The following is a 20,884-nucleotide window of genomic DNA, read 5'->3' on the forward strand; positions in this document are numbered from 1 at the left end:
CCATACGCAGACCTGTATATAAAGTATGGTGTGAAGAGTTGTTATGTAGTATAGAGTTGAATGATCGGGTAGCTAGTTTAACCGATCGTTCTTTTATTAGATTTTTGTTAGGCGGTTCGATGCGCCACATGTCTTTACTGGACATGGCTCAGGCTTTACGTATATATACGCCTGAGGAATTAGCGTCTGCCGATTGTAGAGGATTGATACTAAACGGTAGGAAAATAGATGAAAATTTTGATACACACGGTGTGTGGAGTCAAATGACAAGCCACCACCGTTTCAAAGGGGGAAACTACTCTTATTTGGATATAGATAGAGCCGAATTAAGAGTAATACATAGGTTTTTAGCTAACTCGATTACACAAAGGGGTAAAAACAAAGAAAAGGTAAATGAACAAGATTTGTTTTACCATATGTGTATTCGAGACCCACACAGCGCTGTAAGTATACCATATTGTGTGGGTTATTATTTATCAGCTATGGTTCGAGGGATGCGTCCACATAGCATAATAGGGGGTGGTATTTTTATTACTTTGATTGGTGAATATCTCGGTGTGGATATAAGTCGGGGGGGATTATTAGTAGAAGAGCCGGAACCCCGCGACACTATAGGTTTAAATGTATACCATGGTGCGAAAGTGTTGAAGCGGCGAAATAACGCCGCAGTACGATACAATGGTAGACATCCACAGGTAGAGAGAAACCAGGAACAAGGTAATGTAGGAGGGGGGAACCAGATGCAAGAAATGCAAAGGTTTATAGCTTCTCAGGAATACGAAAATGCTAGACAGAGAGCATTTGAAGATTGGCAAGTTCATCAGAACCAGATCATAGCGCATTGCCAACACATAGGTAGAAACTATATTCCTACACCGAAACCCGTCTTCCCTCCTTGGTCGATAGAGATGCAGCCACCATATCCTACGTATGACCCTGCCGAAGCATTCTATAGCACTTATGGTTATGCGTGGAACCCCTATTGGTACCAATATCATCCTTAGTTTACTTATTTTTATTTTTATTTTGTAATTTGTAATTATTGATATGTTTAATATTTTTTGTTAATATTGTAATCATTTTTATATTTATCTAACTTTTATTCTTAGATTTTAATAATTTTTGAATGTGGGGTAATAAACCAAACTTCAAAAATATGTATATATGTTTGCAGTTTATCTTATGTACACAACAGGGTAAAACAACGCATTTTCAAAGACTGGCATTAAGTTCAGCAAAAGCAAGTAATTTTGACGACAATGATGCAAAATATATGTGAAATAACAACAAGACGGAATGAACAAATGACGTGCACCATTTATCATTCAGCAAACAAACGCCAATATATTTGGAAACTTTGGTAAAAATTTAATCATTTTCACACAAATCACCCTCAATAATTTAAATTGTTACTGATTTCTTGCAAATGAGGGCATTGCAAGATCTTAAGTGTGGGAAGGGATTAAATTCTTTCGGATTTTAAATTTTTTTTTATTAAACACTTGGTTACCATTAAAAATACTAGTAAAGCAGTAGTTGTATTAGAATCTAGTGCTCTCTGATAAAAAAGAACAGCCCTAGTCTTATATACTGACTACCCAATTCTAGTAAAATTTTTCAAAATTTTAAATTAAATGAATTCAAAATCATGTTTATACATATTTATGAACGATAAAACTAGGTTTTAACACCGAAATTATTGTTACCTCGGAAAGGACATAAATTGAGAAACAAACTAAAATGTTAAAATTCATTTAAAATGGAATAGAGGACGATAAAAAGAAAAATAAAAAGCCAAGTGTGGGAAAATTTACCAAATTATTTTAAACATATGTCACATATATCTGTAACAAATAACTGAAAATACTTTTGCTTTGGACTAAACTAAACTGTTTTACCCGATGAAAGAAAAGAAGAGATGGATCTACACGATGAATCAATTCCATCATTAAAAGGAAGTAAAGTCTTCCGAAAAAGACACGCGCTTCTTGATTTAGGTCATGAAGTTGTCGTCCAGACCAGCTGTAGGTTGACGAAAAATCTAGAAAAGTCATCACTAAAATCAGCAGGAAATCCACGGACCTCAGCATTAAACAGGGTCGCCAAGTGGTCAGATTTATCCTAACCATGAGAAGGATTTATCTCTACAATGGGGGGGCACCGTGCAAATTAGCTGGATAAGACTAATGAATCAGATCCCCAGAAAGGATAATCTCCTTAAAGATTAAAAATCAGCTTTTAAGACTGATATTACTCAATCCTAGAGATTGACCTTAAAGATTGAGAATTACAAACTCATGGAATTCAATGATATCTAAACTCGAGCTTAAACGAGAAAATATTTTGATCAAAAATACAAACCGATTTGTTTTCTGAAAACCCTATTTTCAATGCGTTCATTACCATTGAACGTAAAATCCTAGGAATTCACCTGGAATTCATTAGGTCACCTGAACCAAATCGGGTGTCAACCGTAAGAACGGTGGTTGCATAGCATGGTCAAAGACAGGACCTTGTGCCAGACCGAAAAAATTATAAGGGTGAGCTTTACTATTGCTCCTACCAAGGATAGTAATTGCGTCCGACACGTTATAGACCATAATCAAAAGCATGTCACGGGACATTGCCTTAAACAGTTGCTTGTTCAACGCTTTCCTTTACAACCGGACGGTAGTTTGCCGAAAGGTAATATACGGAACAAGTAAACTGGACGTGTTGCTTTCCAAATACAAGGTTAGCAAGTGGGTGACACAAAACCGCAAGTTTTGAGCTAAAATTTTCAAATCTGAAACCCACCAAACCCACAAAAATATTTTGCAAACACCGGTAAAGGGTTATTCCGGAAAACTTATCTAGGGTAAAAAACTAGATTTAATTTTCAAAAGATCAAATGTTTTCATAAAGATCCAATTTCCTTAATGGATCTAAATTTTTATAGTCATGTGGGACTGTAAACCATATCGTTACTACCATTGTTTATACCGCCGTATAGAAATCACTGATGTACAAAGTGTGAAGAATAAAGAAGTGATTCTAGTATTTCAAGACGATATTGCTTGAGGACAAGCAACGCTCAAGTGTGGGAATATTTGATAATGCTAAAAACGAACATATATTTCATAGCATTATTCCTCAAGAAAGACAAGCTTTTAGTTGCAATTGTTCTATTTACAAGTGATATTCGTTTAAATAATAAAAGGTGAAGACAAAAGACAGATTCGACGATTTGAAGACGCAAACGACCAAAAAGCTCAAAAGAACAAAAGACAATCAAAAAGGTTCCAATTATTGATAAGAAACGTCTCGAAATCACAAGAGTACAAGATTCAAAACGCAAAGTACAAGATATTAAATTATACGCGAGGACGTTCGAAAATCCGGAACCGGGACTAGAGTCAACTCTTAACGCTCGACGCAACGGACTAAAAATTACAAGTTAACTATATATATAAATATAATATAATATATAATTAATTATATTAATTATATATATATTATATATATATAATAAAAACCGTCGGCTGCCAGAAACTCCAAGGGTGTGAAATGAAAATACCTCTCCGCGACTCGCGGAGTTTGAAGGCCATTTTGCCGCGAGTCGCGGAGCCCCAAAAACCATTCCTGGCTATAAATCAACCCGAATTCTGATCAAAATTATCATCATTTTTTTCTTCTCTTCATACGAAGTAATATATATTTATATTTATAATTTATATTTTAATTTTAATTCTAATAATAAGGGTATGTTAGCGAATGTTGTAAGGGTGTAAGTCGAAATTCTGTCCGTGTAACGCTACGCTATTTTTAATCATTGTAAGTTATGTTCAACCTTTTTATATTAATGTCTCGTAGCTAAGTTATTATTATGCTTATTTAAAACGAAGTAATCATGATGTTGGGCTAATTACTAAAATTGGGTAATTGGGCTTTGTACCATAATTGGGGTTTGGACAAAAGAACGACACTTGTGGAAACTAGGCTATGGGCTATTAATAGGCTTTATATTTGTTTAACTAAATGAAAGTTTGTTAATGTTAATATAAAGATTTACAATTGGGCGTCCCTATAAATTACCATATACACTCGATCGGACACGATGGGCGGGGTATTTATATGTACGAATAATCGTTCGTTTAACCGGACACGGGAATGGATTAATAGCCACTAGAATAATTAAAACAGGGGTGAAATTACATTCAAGGGTAATTGGTGTAATTGTTAACAAAGTAGTAAAACCTTGGTTTACACGCAGTCGATAACCTGGTGTATTCATTAAACAAAGTATTAAAACCTTGTTACAATTCGAATCCCCAATTAGTTGGAATATTTATCTTCGGGTATAATAATAATTTGACAAGGACACTTGCAATTTATATTTATGACTGATGGACTGTTATGGACAAAAACCAGACGGACATATTGAATAATCCAGGACAAAGGACAATTAACCCATGGGCATAAAACTAAAATCAACACGTCAAACATCATGATTACGGAAGTTTAAATAAGCATAATCCTTTTATTTCATATTTAATTTCCTTTATTTTATATTTAATTGCACTTCTAATTATCGCACTTTTATTTATTGTTATTTCATTTTATCGCACTTTTAATTATCGTACTTTTTAATTATCGCAATTTAATTTTTATCGCATTTTTATTATTCGCAATTTCATTATCGTTATTTACTTTACGCTTTAATTTAAAGTCTTGTATTTATTTAATATTTTACATTAGGTTTTAACTGCGACTAAAGTTTTAAAATCGACAAACCGGTCATTAAACGGTAAAAACCCCCCTTTATAATAATAATATCACTTATATATATATTTGTATTTTTATAAAAGTAAACTAATATAGCGTTGAGCTTTGCTTAAAGATTTCCCTGTGGAACGAACTGGACTTACTAAAAACTACACTACTGTACGATTAGGTACACTGCCTATAAGTGTTGTAGCAAGGTTTAAGTATATCCATTCTATAAATAAATAAATATCTTGTGTAAAATTGTATCGTATTTAATAGTATTTTCTAGTAAAATATAAACTATTTTATATACACCCCGCTGCACATCAGATAGAAATCCACTCGACTCCACTCTTATCTTAGATCCGGTTCCGGAGATTCTATGCTATAATCCTTTCATCCATAATCAGTGATAGTGAACTGACTCCCAATCCATTACCAAGGATCGCAGTGATCCACATGCAGAGCAAGAGAGTATCACCTTTATCCAAAAACGTATTGGATCAAAGAATGTGGCAACTCAACTTATTCCTGCTCACTTACTAAATCTCGCACCACACGATGATCCACAAATAATAAGCTATATAAGAGAAATAGGAGCTCCTATGGATCCCCTACCACCCGGGAATCCTACCCCAGGAGCTAATACGACACCTGGTGAGGGATCTAGTAAGAAAGGGTCAAAGAAAAGAATGTCTCAGGAGAAAAGAATTGAGGGTGATTCTAAGGCTCAAAAGAAAACTAAACCAAAGAAAGTAACCACTGAGCAACTGTAAAAGGCTCTTCATGATATTGAAAGGAGTGATAAGGATGGTAATGAGGGAGGGGTTGAAAAATCAAGAGATGTTGAGCGCACGGGGAGTGAGGCAGGGCAAAAAGAAAATGTTAGCCCTCCAATAACTATAGGAAGCCACTCAGATGCTCACACATCTGTTTCATATGAGTTAGAGTCAGAGACTTTAAAAGAGATCCGCCAAAAACAATTGGAAAACGAGTCTAGTGCACGTAGAATTTTGGTGCAGTCCTATACCGAACGAATAGTGTCTATAGTTCATACTACAACAACAAGCGTAGAGGCGAGTCCAACATCGAAAATCGTTACTCTAAGATTGCTTGGAAGTATTGTGACATCAGGCCTCATTGCTAAGCCTTCGATCTCAACAGTGTTGACAACTTAGCTTCTTCAAGAAACTCAGGAAGTTTTCACTAATGCTTCTACGCAGGGTCTTAATACGCAGGGTCTTAATATCTCTCTGCCAATAACATCAGCTCAACCATTAACTCAAATGTCAAATGTTTCTCACACACCTCCACGATTTACATAATCACCTCCAGATCTTAATGTATCACCACCACCTCTATCACCTCCAATCATACCATCACCAACAACCACTCAGATTGTAACACATTAACTAAATCTTACTTATCATCAACGGGAGAACAAATTTCATGCTCTCCTTCTCTCAGTCACTTTGTCACCAGATGAGAACATCAAAAATGCCATCCTTGGTTTACTCAACTGTCTACAACTTATACCAAATTATCCACCAGTTCTAGAACCGATTCCTTGTCGTGCTGACTTACCATCTTCCTCCAGGTGACATGATGACCCTGATGTCGCCGGTCAACATGAGGGGGAGAATATCGGATGAAGCTTATCAATGGCGGCTTTTCAAAGTACGAGACAATCACAAAGCCAACCCAGCTCTTCCCGAAAAGTAAAAGAAGTTGTTGATGAATCGGGTTTACCAGAAGGGATGATTGAAGGGATAGAACACATTATAGAAGAAGATGATGTAGCTCCCAAAGGATTGAATGTAATTACAATTAACTCTGATGACGATGATGATGAATTTGATGAAATAATGTACATAGAAGTCAAAGAAGAAGAAGAATCTGGAATGACTGAAATAATTGTTTCCTCTGCTCATGCAAGTCCTGAAGCGTTGGTTACCTCTGCTGAAACCACCCTTGCACCGGCCCTAAATCCGAAACAATCACCACACCTACTAAAACTATCACCACACATGCACCTTAGCTATTCATTCCCAAAACTGAAGAAGAAGAAGAAGAAGAATACTTCAGAACTGTGAAACCTAAAACCAAACCAACTGTTATCATTGAACGAGCATTCACCAGAGATAACTATGTGAACTTGGGGGCTCCTGACGAGGATGAAACGGATGAATTTGATCGCTTCGTAACTCAAGAGTATACCGGTGAACCTGCTCCTGGATTTCCCAATACCACCGTACAACCAACTCCCGAACAATCCACATCATCTCTAACGACCCGTCCTAATCCATCAGGACGAATACATTACATTTGGTTACATCACGAGGTACTTGATGAAATGTCCCGTTCTTATTGATTAAAAACGTTCCATATTAATTGATTTCGTTGCGAGGTTTTGACCTCTATATGAGACGTTTTTCAAAGTCTGCATTCATTTTAAAACAAACCATAACCTTTATTTCATCAATAAAGGTTTAAAAAGCTTTACGTAGATTATCAAATAATGATAATCTAAAATATCCTGTTTACACACGACCATTACATAATGGTTTACAATACAAATATGTTACAACAAAATAAGTTTCTTGATGCAGTTTTTACACAATATCATACAAGCATGGACTCCAAATCTCGTCCTTATTTAAGTATGCGATAGCGGAAGCTCTTAATAATCACCTGAGAATAAACATGCTTAAAACGTCAAAAAAAATGTTGGTGAGTTATAGGTTTAACCTATATATATCAAATCATAATAATAGACCACAAGATTTCATATTTCAATACACATCCCATACATAGAGATAAAAATCATTCATATGGTGAACACCTGGTAACCGACATTAACAAGATGCATATATAAGAATATCCCCATCATTCCGGGACACCCTTCGGATATGATATAAATTTCGAAGTACTAAAGCATCCGGTACTTTGGATGGGGTTTGTTAAGCCCAATAGATCTATCTTTAGGATTCGCGTCAATTAGGGTGTCTGTTCCCTAATTCTTAGATTACCAGACTTAATAAAAAGGGGCATATTCGATTTCGATAATTCAACCATAGAATGTAGTTTCACGTACTTGTGTCTATTTTGTAAATCATTTATAAAACCTGCATGTATTCTCATCCCAAAAATATTAGATTTTAAAAGTGGGACTATAACTCACTTTCACAGATTTTACTTAGTCGGGAAGTAAGACTTGGCCACTGGTTGATTCACGAACCTATAACAATATATACATATATATCAAAGTATGTTCAAAATATATTTACAACACTTTTAATATATTTTGATGTTTTAAGTTTATTAAGTCAGCTGTCCTCGTTGGTAACCTACAACTAGTTGTCCACAGTTAGATGTACAGAAATAAATTGATAAATATTATCTTGAATCAATCCACGACCCAGTGTATACATATCTCAGTATTGATCACAACTCAAACTATATATATTTTGGAATCAACCTCAACCCTGTATAGCTAACTCCAACATTCACATATAGAGTGTCTATGGTTGTTCCGAAATATATATAGATGTGTCAACATGATAGGTCGAAACATTGTATACGTGTCTATGGTATCTCAAGATTACATAATATACAATACAAGTTGATTAAGTTATGGTTGGAATAGATTTGTTACCAATTTTCACGTAGCTAAAATGAGAAAAATTATCCAATCTTGTTTTACCCATAACTTCTTCATTTTAAATCCGTTTTGAGTGAATCAAATTGCTATGGTTTCATATTGAACCCTATTTTATGAATCTAAACAGAAAAAGTATAGGTTTATAGTCTGAAAAATAAGTTACAAGTCATTTTTGTAAAGGTAGTCATTTCAGTCGAAAGAACGACGTCTAGATGACCATTTTAGAAAACATACTTCCACTTTGAGTTTAACCATAATTTTTGGATATAGTTTCATGTTCATAATAAAAATCATTTTCTCAGAATAACAACTTTTAAATCAAAGTTTATCATAGTTTTTAATTAACTAACCCAAAACAGCCCGCGGTGTTACTACGACGGCGTAAATCCGGTTTTACGGTGTTTTTCGTGTTTCCAAGTTTTAAATCATTAAGTTAGCATATCATATAGATATAGAACATGTGTTTAGTTTATTTTAAAAGTCAAGTTAGAAGGATTAACTTTTGTTTGCGAACAAGTTTAGAATTAACTAAACTATGTTCTAGTGATTACCAGTTTAAACCTTCGAATAAGATAGCTTTATATGTATGAATTGAATGATGTTATGAACATCATTACTACCTTAAGTTCCTTGGATAAACCTACTGGAAAAGAGAAAAATGGATCTAGCTTCAATGGATCCTTGGATGGCTCGAAGTTCTTGAAGCAGAATCATGACACGAAAACAAGTTCAAGTAAGATCATCACTTAAAATAAGATTGTTATAGTTATAGAAATTGAACCAAAGTTTGAATATGATTATTACCTTGTATTAGAATGATAACCTACTGTAAGAAACAAAGATTTCTTGAGGTTGGATGATCACCTTACAAGATTGGAAGTGAGCTAGCAAACTTGAAAGTATTCTTGATTTTATGAAACTAGAACTTTTGGAATTTATGAAGAACACTTAGAACTTGAAGATAGAACTTGAGAGAGATCAATTAGATGAAGAAAATTGAAGAATGAAAGTGTTTGTAGGTGTTTTTGGTCGTTGGTGTATGGATTAGATATAAAGGATATGTTATTTTGTTTTCATGTAAATAAGTCATGAATGATTACTCATATTTTTGTAATTTTATGAGATATTTCATGCTAGTTGCCAAATGATGGTTCCCACATGTGTTAGGTGACTCACATGGGCTGCTAAGAGCTGATCATTGGAGTGTATATACCAATAGTACATACATCTAAAAGCTGTGTATTGTACGAGTACGAATACGGGTGCATACGAGTAGAATTGTTGATGAAACTGAATGAGGATGTAATTGTAAGCATTTTTGTTAAGTAGAAGTATTTTGATAAGTGTCTTGAAGTCTTTAAAAAGTGTATGAATACATATTAAAACACTACATGTATATACATTTTAACTGAGTCGTTAAGTCATCGTTAGTCGTTACATGTAAATGTTGTTTTGAAACCTTTAGGTTAACGATCTTGTTAAATGTTGTTAACCCAATGTTTATAATATCAAAAGAGATTTTAAATTATTATATTATCATGATATTATGATGTACGAATATCTCTTAATATGATATATATACATTAAATGTAGTTACAACGATAATCGTTACATATATGTCTCGTTTCAAAATCATTAAGTTAGTAGTCTTGTTTTTACATATGTAGTTCATTGTTAATATAATTAATGATATGTTTACTTATCATAATATCATGTTAACTATATATATAACCATATATATGTCATCATATAGTTTTTACAAGTTTTAACGTTCGTGAATCACCGGTCAACTTGGGTGGTCAATTGTCTATATGAAACCGATTTCAATTAATCAAGTCTTAACAAGTTTGATTGCTTAACATGTTGGAAACATTTAATCATGTAAATATAAATCTCAATTAATATATATAAACATGGAAAAGTTCGGGTCACTACAGTACCTACCCGTTAAATAAATTTCGTCCCGAAATTTTAAGCTGTTGAAGGTGTTGACGAATCTTCTGGAAATAGATGCGGGTATTTCTTCTTCATCTGATCTTCACGCTCCCAGGTGAACTCGGGTCCTCTACGAGCATTCCATCGAACCTTAACAATTGGTATCTTGTTTTGCTAAAGTCTTTTAACCTCACGATCCATTATTTCGACGGGTTCTTCGATGAATTGAAGTTTTTCGTTGATTTGGATTTCATCTAACGGAATAGTGAGATCTTCTTTAGCAAAACATTTCTTCAAATTCGAGACGTGGAAAGTGTTATGTACAGCCGCGAGTTGTTGAGGTAACTCAAGTCAGTAAGCTACTGGTCCGACACGATCAATAATCTTGAATGGTCCAATATACCTTGGATTTAATTTCCCTCGTTTACCAAATCGAACAACGCCTTTCCAAGGTGCAACTTTAAGCATGACCATCTCTCCAATTTCAAATTCTATATCTTTTCTTTTAATGTCAGCGTAGCTCTTTTGTCGACTTTGGGCGGTTTTCAACCGTTGTTGAATTTGGATGATCTTCTCGGTAGTTTCTTGTATAATCTCCGGAGCCGTAATCTGTCTATCCCCCACTTCACTCCAACAAATCGGAGACCTGCACTTTCTACCATAAAGTGCTTCAAACGGCGCCATCTCAATGCTTGAATGGTAGCTGTTGTTGTAGGAAAATTCTACTAACGGTAGATGTCGATCCCAACTGTTTCCGAAATCAATAACACATGCTCGTAGCATGTCTTCAAGCGTTTGTATCGTCCTTTCGCTCTGCCCATCAGTTTGTGGATGATAGGCAGTACTCATGTCTAGACGAGTTCCTAATGCTTGCTGTAATGTCTGCCAGAATCTTGAAATAAATCTGCCATCCCTATCAGAGATAAAAGAGATTGGTATTCCATGTCTGGAGATGACTTCCTTTAAATACAGTCGTGCTAACTTCTCCATCTTGTCATCTTCTCTTATTGGCAGGAAGTGTGCTGATTTGGTGAGACGATCAACTATTACCCAAATAGTATCAAAACCACTTGCAGTCCTTGGCAATTTAGTGATGAAATCCATGGTAATGTTTTCCCATTTCCATTCCGGGATTTCGGGTTGTTGAAGTAGACCTGATGGTTTCTAATGCTCAGCTTTGACCTTAGAATACGTCAAACATTCTCCTACGTATTTAGCAACATCGGCTTTCATACCCGGCCACCAAAAATGTTTCTTGAGATCCTTGTACATCTTCCCCGTTCCAGGATGTATTGAGTATCTGGTTTTATGAGCTTCTCTAAGTACCATTTCTCTCATATCTCCAAATTTTGGTACCCAAATCCTTTCAGCCCTATACCGGGTTCCGTCTTCCCGAATATTAAGATGCTTCTCCGATCCTTTGGGTATTTCATCCTTTAAATTTCCCTCTTTTAAAACTCCTTGTTGCGCCTCCTTTATTTAAGTAGTAAGGTTATTATGAATCATTATATTCATAGATTTTACTCGAATGGGTTCTCTGTCCTTCCTGCTCAAGGCATCGACTACCACATTTGCCTTCCCCGGGTGGTAACGAATCTCAAAGTCGTAATCATTCAATAATTCAATCCACCTACGCTGCCTCATATTCAGTTGTTTCTGATTAAATATGTGTTGAAGACTTTTGTGGTCGGTATATATAATACTTTTAACCCCATATAAGTAGTGCCTCCAAGTCTTTAATGCAAAAACAACTGCGCCTAATTCCAAATCATGCGTCGTATAATTTTGTTCGTGAATCTTCAATTGTCTAGACGCATAAGCAATCACCTTCGTTCGTTGCATTAATACACAACCGAGACCTTGCTTTGATGCGTCACAATAAATCACAAAATCATCATTCCCTTCAGGCAATGACAATATAGGTGCCGTAGTTAGCTTTTTCTTCAATAACTGAAACGCTTTCTCTTGTTCATCATTCCATTCAAATTTCTTCCCTTTATGCGTTAATGCAGTCAAGGGTTTTGCTATTCTGGAAAAGTCTTGGATGAACCTTCTGTAGTAACCAGCTAGTCCTAAAAACTGGCGTATGTGTTTCGGAGTTTTCGGGGTTTCCCACTTTTCAACAGTTTCTATCTTTGCCGGATCCACCTTAATACCTTCTTTGTTCACTATGTGACCGAGGAATTGAACTTCTTCCAACCAAAACGCACACTTTGAAAACTTAGCGTACAATTCTTCCTTCCTCAATACTTCTAACACCTTTCTCAAATGTTCACCGTGTTCTTGGTCATTCTTTGAGTAAATAAGTATGTCATCAATGAAAACAATGACAAACTTGTCAAGGTATGGTCCACACACTCGGTTCATAAGGTCCATGAACACAGCTGGTGCATTAGTTAAACCAAATGGCATGACCATAAACTCGTAATGACCGTAACGTGTTCTGAAAGCAGTCTTTGGAATATCATCTTCTTTCACCCGCATTTGATGATACCCGGAACGTAAGTCAATCTTTGAATAAACAGACGAGCCTTGTAGTTGATCAAATAAGTCGTCGATTCTCGGTAGTGGGTAGCGGTTCTTGATGGTAAGTTTGTTCAACTCTCGGTAGTCGATACACAACCTGAATGTACCATCTTTCTTCTTGACAAACAAAACAGGAGCTCCCCACGGTGATGTGCTTGGTCGAATGAAACCACGCTTTAAAAGTTCTTGTAATTGGCTTTACAGTTCTTTCATCTCGCTGGGTGCGAGTCTGTAAGGAGCACGAGCTATTGGTGCAGCTCCTGGTACAAGATCTATTTGAAATTCAACGGATCGATGTGGGGGTAATCCCGGTAATTCTTTCGGAAATACATCGGAAAATTCTTTTGCAATGGGAACATCATTGATGCTCTTTTCTTCAGTTTGTACTTTCTCTACGTGTGCTAGAACAGCATAGCAACCTTTTCTTATTAGTTTTTGTGCCTTCAAATTACTAATAAGATGTAGCTTCGTGTTGCCCTTTTCTCCGTACACCATTAAGGGTTTTCCTTTTTCTCGTATAATGCGAATTGCATTTTTGTAACAAACGATCTCTGCTTTCACTTCTTTCAACCAGTCCATACCGATTATCACATCAAAACTCCCTAACTCTACTGGTATCAAATCAATCTTAAATGTTTCGCTAACCAGTTTAATTTCTCGATTCCGACATATATTATCTGCTGAAATTAATTTACCATTTGCTAATTCGAGTAAAAATTTACTATCCAAAGGCATCAATGGACAACTTAATTTAGCACAAAAATCTCTACTCATATAGCTTCTATCCGCACCCGAATCAAATAAAACATAAGCAGATTTATTGTCAATAAGAAACATACCCGTAACAAGCTCCAGGTCTTCTTGTGCCTCTGCCGCATTAATATTGAAAACTCTTCCGCGGCCTTGTCCATTCGTGTTCTCCTGGTTTGGGCAATTTCTAATAATGTGGCCCGGTTTTCCACATTTATAACAAAATACATTGGCATAACTTGCTCCGACACTACTTGCTCCGCCATTACTCGTTCCGACACCATTTGTTCCTTTCGTTCTATTAACCCCTGGTCCGTAGACCTCACACTTCGCCGCGCTATGACCATTTCTTTTACACTTGTTGCAAAATTTGGTGCAGAACCCCTAGTGATACTTTTCACACCTTTGGCATAGCTGCTTCTGATTGTTGTTGTTATTGCGGTTATTATTGTTGTTGGGATGATTGTTGTAGTTGCTGTTGTTGTTGTTGTTGTTGTTGGGCCGTTTGTTGTAGTTGCGGTTGACGTTGCGATTGTTGGGATAATTGCTGCGATTATTGTTGTAATTGCTGTTGTTGTTGTATTGGTGATTCTTATCACCGTTTTCCTCCCACTTTCTTTTGACTTGCTTCACATTGGCCTCTTCAGCAGTCTGTTCTTTAATTCTTTCTTCAATCTGGTTCACTAGTTTGTGAGCCATTCTACATGCCTGTTGTATGGAGGCGGGCTCGTGTGAACTTATATCTTCTTGGATTCTTTCCGGTAATCCTTTCACAAACGCGTCGATCTTCTCTTCCTCATTTTCGAATGCTCCCGGACACAATAGGCACAATTCTGTGAATCGTCTTTCGTACGTGGTAATATCAAATCCTTGGGTTCGTAACCCTCTAAGTTCTGTCTTGAGCTTATTGACCTCGGTTCTGGGACGGTACTTCTCGTTCATCAAGTGCTTGAATGCTGACCACGGTAGTGCGTACGCATCGTCTTGTCCCACTTGCTCTAGATAGGTATTCCACCATGTTAACGCAGAACCTGTGAAGGTATGCGTAGCGTACTTCACTTTGTCCTCTTCAGTACACTTACTTATGGCAAACACCGATTCGACCTTCTCGGTCCACCGTTTCAATCCGATCGGTCCTTCGGTTCCATCAAATTCCAAAGGTTTGCAGGCAGTAAATTCTTTGTAGGTGCATCCTACACGATTTCCTGTACTGCTAGATCCAAGGTTATTGTTGGTATGTAGCGCAGCCTGTACTGCGGCTATGTTTGAAGCTAGAAAAGTACGGAATTCCTCTTCATTCATATTCACGGTGTGTCGAGTAGTCGGTGCCATTTCCTTCAAAATAGTCAAATGGAACAAGTTAATCATACAGAATATTAAGAGTAGTTAATAGTATTTCGTAGCATAATATGAACTCATTTATAAAAGCTTTTTCTTCATATTAGCGTTTTATAAGTTTAAATTCGGGTAGTACCTACCCGTTAAGTTCATACTTAGTAGCTAATATACAATTCAACTACTACAATTCTATATGAAAAACTGATTATAATAATATTTCGCGTTCAAACTTTTACACACTATTTTACAAACTTACAATACCGCTTATTTTACATATAGCATGAAATATAGCACACAATAAATTTGATACAAGATGGTTGTGAAGATAATTCTAGCTAGTACACAAGTCGTTCAGCAAAGGCAATAAAGACACGTAATTCATACGTCCAGAAACAAGTCATGCATTCTGGTTTTACTAGGATTACTTCCCATCCTTGGTCTTGTGGAACATAACCGTTATGGCCGTTGATAAGACAGCGTGTTGTAACGTCGTCAAAGGGGCGAGGGTTACGTAATGTCCAACAGTCCCGTAACAATCTAAAAACCTCATTTCTTACCCCAATTACCGACTCCGTCACTTGTGGGAACGTTTTGTTTAATAGTTGTAGCCCGATGTTCTTGTTCTCACTTTGGTGAGAAGCGAACATTACTAATCCGTAAGCATAACATGCTTCTTTATGTTGCATGTTAGCCGCTTTTTCTAAATCACGAAGTCCAATATTCGGATATATTGAGTCAAAATAATTTCTTAACCCATTACGTAAAATAGCATTTGGGTTCCCCGCAATATATGCGTCAAAGTAAACACATCGTAACTTATGGATTTCCCAATGTGATATCCCCCATCTTTCGAACGAAAGCCTTTTATAAACCAAGGCATTCTTGGAACGTTCTTCGAATATCTTACAAACTGATCTCGCCTTAAATAGTTGTGCCGAAGAATTCTGACCGACTCTAGACAAGATTTCATCAATCATGTCTCCGGGTAGGTCTCTTAAAATATTGGGTTGTCTATTCATTTTGTGTTTTTATACTGTAAAATAGACAAGAGTTAGATTCATAAAAAAAAATACTTATTAATACAAGCAATTTTTACATATATCATAAAGCATAAGCACACTATATTACATATATTACACCACACGAATACAACTATCTTATTCCGACTCGCTTGTTTCTTCTTCTTCGGTTTTGGTTCGTTTTGCCAAGTTTCTAGGGATATATGATGTTCCCCTAATACGAGCCGTCGTAATCCACATTGGTTTAGAAAAACCTGGTGGTTTAGAGGTTCCCGGGTCATTGTTACAACTTAAGGACTTCGGGGGTTGACGATACATATAAAGTTCATCGGGGTTGGAATTAGATTTCTCTATTTTTATGCCCTTTCCCTTATTTTCTTTTGCCTTTTTAAATTCAGTTGGGGTAATTTCAATAACATCATCGGAATTCTCGTCGGAATCCGATTCATCGGAGAATTGGTAATCCTCCCAATATTTTGCTTCCTTGGCGGAAACACCATTGACCATAATTAACCTTGGTCGGTTGGTTGAGGATTTTCTTTTACTTAACCGTTTTATTATTTCCCCCACCGGTTCCGATTCTTCATCCGGTTCCGATTCTTCTTCCGGTTCCGATTCTTCTTCCGGTTCCGACTCTTCTTCCGGTTCCTCTTCGGGAACTTGTGAATCAGTCTACGAATCATTCCAATTTACATTTGACTCTTCATTATTATTAGGTGAGTCAATGGGACTTGTTCTAGAGGTAGACATCTATCACATAATATCAAACGCATTAAGAGATTAATATATCACATAATATTCACATGTTAAAAATATATAGTTTCCAACAAAATTTGTTAAGCAATCATTTTTCAAGTAAACACGGTCGAAGTCCAGACTCACTAATGCATCCTAACAAACTCGATAAGACACACTAATGCAAAATTCTGGTTCTCTAAGACCAACGCTCTGATACCAACTGAAATGTCCCGTTCTTATTGATTAAAAACGTTCCATATTAATTGATTTCGTTGCGAGGTTTTGACCTCTATATGAGACGTTTTTCAAAGTCTGCATTCATTTTAAAACAAACCATAACCTTTATTTCATCAATAAAGGTTTAAAAAGCTTTACGTAGATTATCAAATAATGATAATCTAAAATATCCTGTTTACACATGACCATTACATAATGGTTTACAATACAAATATGTTACAACAAAATAAGTTTCTTGAATACAGTTTTTACACAATATCATACAAGCATGGACTCCAAATCTCGTCCTTATTTAAGTATGCGATAGCGGAAGCTCTTAATAATCACCTGAGAATAAACATGCTTAAAACGTCAAAAAAAAATGTTGGTGAGTTATAGGTTTTACCTATATATATCAAATCATAATAATAGACCACAAGATTTCATATTTCAATACACATCCCATACATAGAGATAAAAATCATTCATATGGTGAACACCTGGTAACGACATTAACAAGATTCATATATAAGAATATCCCCATCATTCCGGGACACCCTTCGGATATGATATAAATTTCGAAGTACTAAAGCATCCGGTACTTTGGATGGGGTTTGTTAAGCCCAATAGATCTATCTTTAGGATTCGCGTCAATTAGGGTGTCTGTTCCCTAATTCTTAGATTACCAGACTTAATAAAAAGGGGCATATTCGATTTCGATAATTCAACCATAGAATGTAGTTTCACGTACTTGTGTCTATTTTGTAAATCATTTATAAAACCTGCATGTATTCTCATCCCAAAAATATTAGATTTTAAAAGTGGGACTATAACTCACTTTCACAGATTTTTACTTCGTCGGGAAGTAAGACTTGGCCACTGGTTGATTCACGAACCTATAACAATATATACATATATATCAAAGTATGTTCAAAATATATTTACAACACTTTTAATATATTTTGATGTTTTAAGTTTATTAAGTCAGCTGTCCTCGTTAGTAACCTACAACTAGTTGTCCACAGTTAGATGTACAGAAATAAATCGATAAATATTATCTTGAATCAATCCACGACCCAGTGTATACGTATCTCAGTATTGATCACAACTCAAACTATATATATTTTGGAATCAACCTCAACCCTGTATAGCTAACTCCAACATTCACATATAGAGTGTCTATGGTTGTTCCGAAATATATATAGATGTGTCGACATGATAGGTCGAAACATTGTATACGTGTCTATGGTATCTCAAAATTACATAATATACAATACAAGTTGATTAAGTTATGGTTGGAATAGATTTGTTACCAATTTTCACGTAGCTAAAATGAGAAAAATTATCCAATCTTGTTTTACCCATAACTTCTTCATTTTAAATCCGTTTTGAGTGAATAAAATTGCTATGGTTTCATATTGAACCCTATTTTATGAATCTAAACAGAAAAAGTATAGGTTTATAGTCAGAAGAATAAGTTACAAGTCGTTTTTGTAAAGGTAGTCATTTCAGTCGAAAGAACGACGTCTAGATGACCATTTTAGAAAACATACTTCCACTTTGAGTTTAACCATAATTTTTGGATATAGTTTCATGTTCATAATAAAAATCATTTTCTCAGAATAACAACTTTTAAATCAAAGTTTATCATAGTTTTTAATTAACTAACCCAAAACAGCCCGCGGTGTTACTACGACGGCGTAAATCCGGTTTTACGGTGTTTTTCGTGTTTCCAGGTTTTAAATCATTAAGTTAGCATATCATATAGATATAGAACATGTGTTTAGTTTATTTTAAAAGTCAAGTTAGAAGGATTAACTTTTGTTTGCGAACAAGTTTAGAATTAACTAAACTATGTTCTAGTGATTACAAGTTTAAACCTTCGAATAAGATAGCTTTATATGTATGAATCGAATGATGTTATGAACATCATTACTACCTTAAGTTCCTTGGATAAACCTACTGGAAAAGAGAAAAATGGATCTAGCTTCAATGGATCCTTGGATGGCTCGAAGTTCTTGAAGCAGAATCATGACACGAAAACAAGTTCAAGTAAGATCATCACTTAAAATAAGATTGTTATAGTTATAGAAATTGAACCAAAGTTTGAATATGATTATTACCTTGTATTAGAATGATAACCTACTGTAAGAAATAAAGATTTCTTGAGGTTGGATGATCACCTTACAAGATTGGAAGTGAGCTAGCAAACTTGAAAGTATTCTTGATTTTATGAAACTAGAACTTTTGGAATTTATGAAGAACACTTAGAACTTGAAGATAGAACTTGAGAGAGATCAATTAGATGAAGAAAATTGAAGAATTAAAGTGTTTGTAGGTGTTTTTGGTCGTTGGTGTATGGATTAGATATAAAGGATATGTTATTTTGTTTTCATGTAAATAAGTCATGAATGATTACTCATATTTTTGTAATTTTATGAGATATTTCATGCTAGTTGCCAAATGATGGTTCCCACATGTGTTAGGTGACTCACATAGGCTGCTAAGAGCTGATCATTGGAGTGTATACACCAATAGTACATACATCTAAAAGCTGTGTATTGTACGAGTACGAATACGGGTGCATACGAGTAGAATTGTTGATGAAACTGAACGAGGATGTAATTGTAAGCATTTTTGTTAAGTAGAAGTATTTTGATAAGTGTCTTGAAGTCTTTAAAAAGTGTATGAATACATATTAAAACACTACATGTATATACATTTTAACTGAGTCGTTAAGTCATCGTTAGTCGTTACATGTAAATGTTGTTTTGAAACCTTTAGGTTAACGATCTTGTTAAATGTTGTTAACCCAATGTTTATAATATCAAAAGAGATTTTAAATTATTATATTATCATGATATTATGATGTACGAATATCTCTTAATATGATATATATACATTAAATGTAGTTACAACGATAATCGTTACATATATGTCTCGTTTCAAAATCATTAAGTTAGTAGTCTTGTTTTTACATATGTAGTTCATTGTTAATATAATTAATGATATGTTTAATTATCATAATATCATGTTAACTATATATATAACCATATATATGTCATCATATAGTTTTTACAAGTTTTAACGTTCGTGAATCACCGGTCAACTTGGGTGGTCAATTGTCTATATGAAACCTATTTCAATTAATCAAGTCTTAACAAGTTTGATTGCTTAACATGTTGGAAACATTTAATCATGTAAATATCAATCTCAATTAATATATATAAACATGGAAAAGTTCGGGTCACTACACTTGACCTCTATATGATACATTTTACAAACATTGCATTCGTTTTTAAAAGACAAACTTTCATTTCATTGAAAGTTGACGGCATGCATACCATTTCATAATATATCCAACTATAATTGACTTAATAATAATCTTGATGAACTCAACGACTCGAATGCAACGTATTTTGAAATATGTCATTAATGACTCCAAGTAGTATCTCTAAAATGAGCAAATGCACAGCGAAAGATTTCTTTCATACCTGAGAATAAACATGCTTTAAAGTGTCAACCAAAAGGTTGGTGAGTTCATCAGTTTATCATAAACAATCATTTTCAATGATATAATAGACCACAAGATTTCCTTTATTCAATAATCATACACTCGCAAGTGTTTAAAAATCATTCATATGGATTGAACACCTGGTAACCGACATTAACATAATGCATATAGAATATCCCCAAAACAGAAATCCATCTGTATAATATAAACTTGAAGTACTAAAGCATACCATTTTCCAGTATGGGGGGAGTTAGTGCCCGTAGATCTACCTTTAGGATTCGCGTCAATTAGGGTGTCTGTTCCCTAATTCTTAGGCTACCAAGCTAAAAGGGTGATATTCGATTCAATAATCTAACCATAAAATGTAATTTCAATTACTTGTGTTTATTTCGTAAAACATTTATAAAAGCAGCGCATGTATTCTCAGTCCCAAAAATATAT

The sequence above is a fragment of the Rutidosis leptorrhynchoides genome, chromosome 1 (genome assembly GCF_046630445.1).
Source record: "Rutidosis leptorrhynchoides isolate AG116_Rl617_1_P2 chromosome 1, CSIRO_AGI_Rlap_v1, whole genome shotgun sequence".
Lineage (NCBI taxonomy): Eukaryota > Viridiplantae > Streptophyta > Magnoliopsida > Asterales > Asteraceae > Rutidosis > Rutidosis leptorrhynchoides.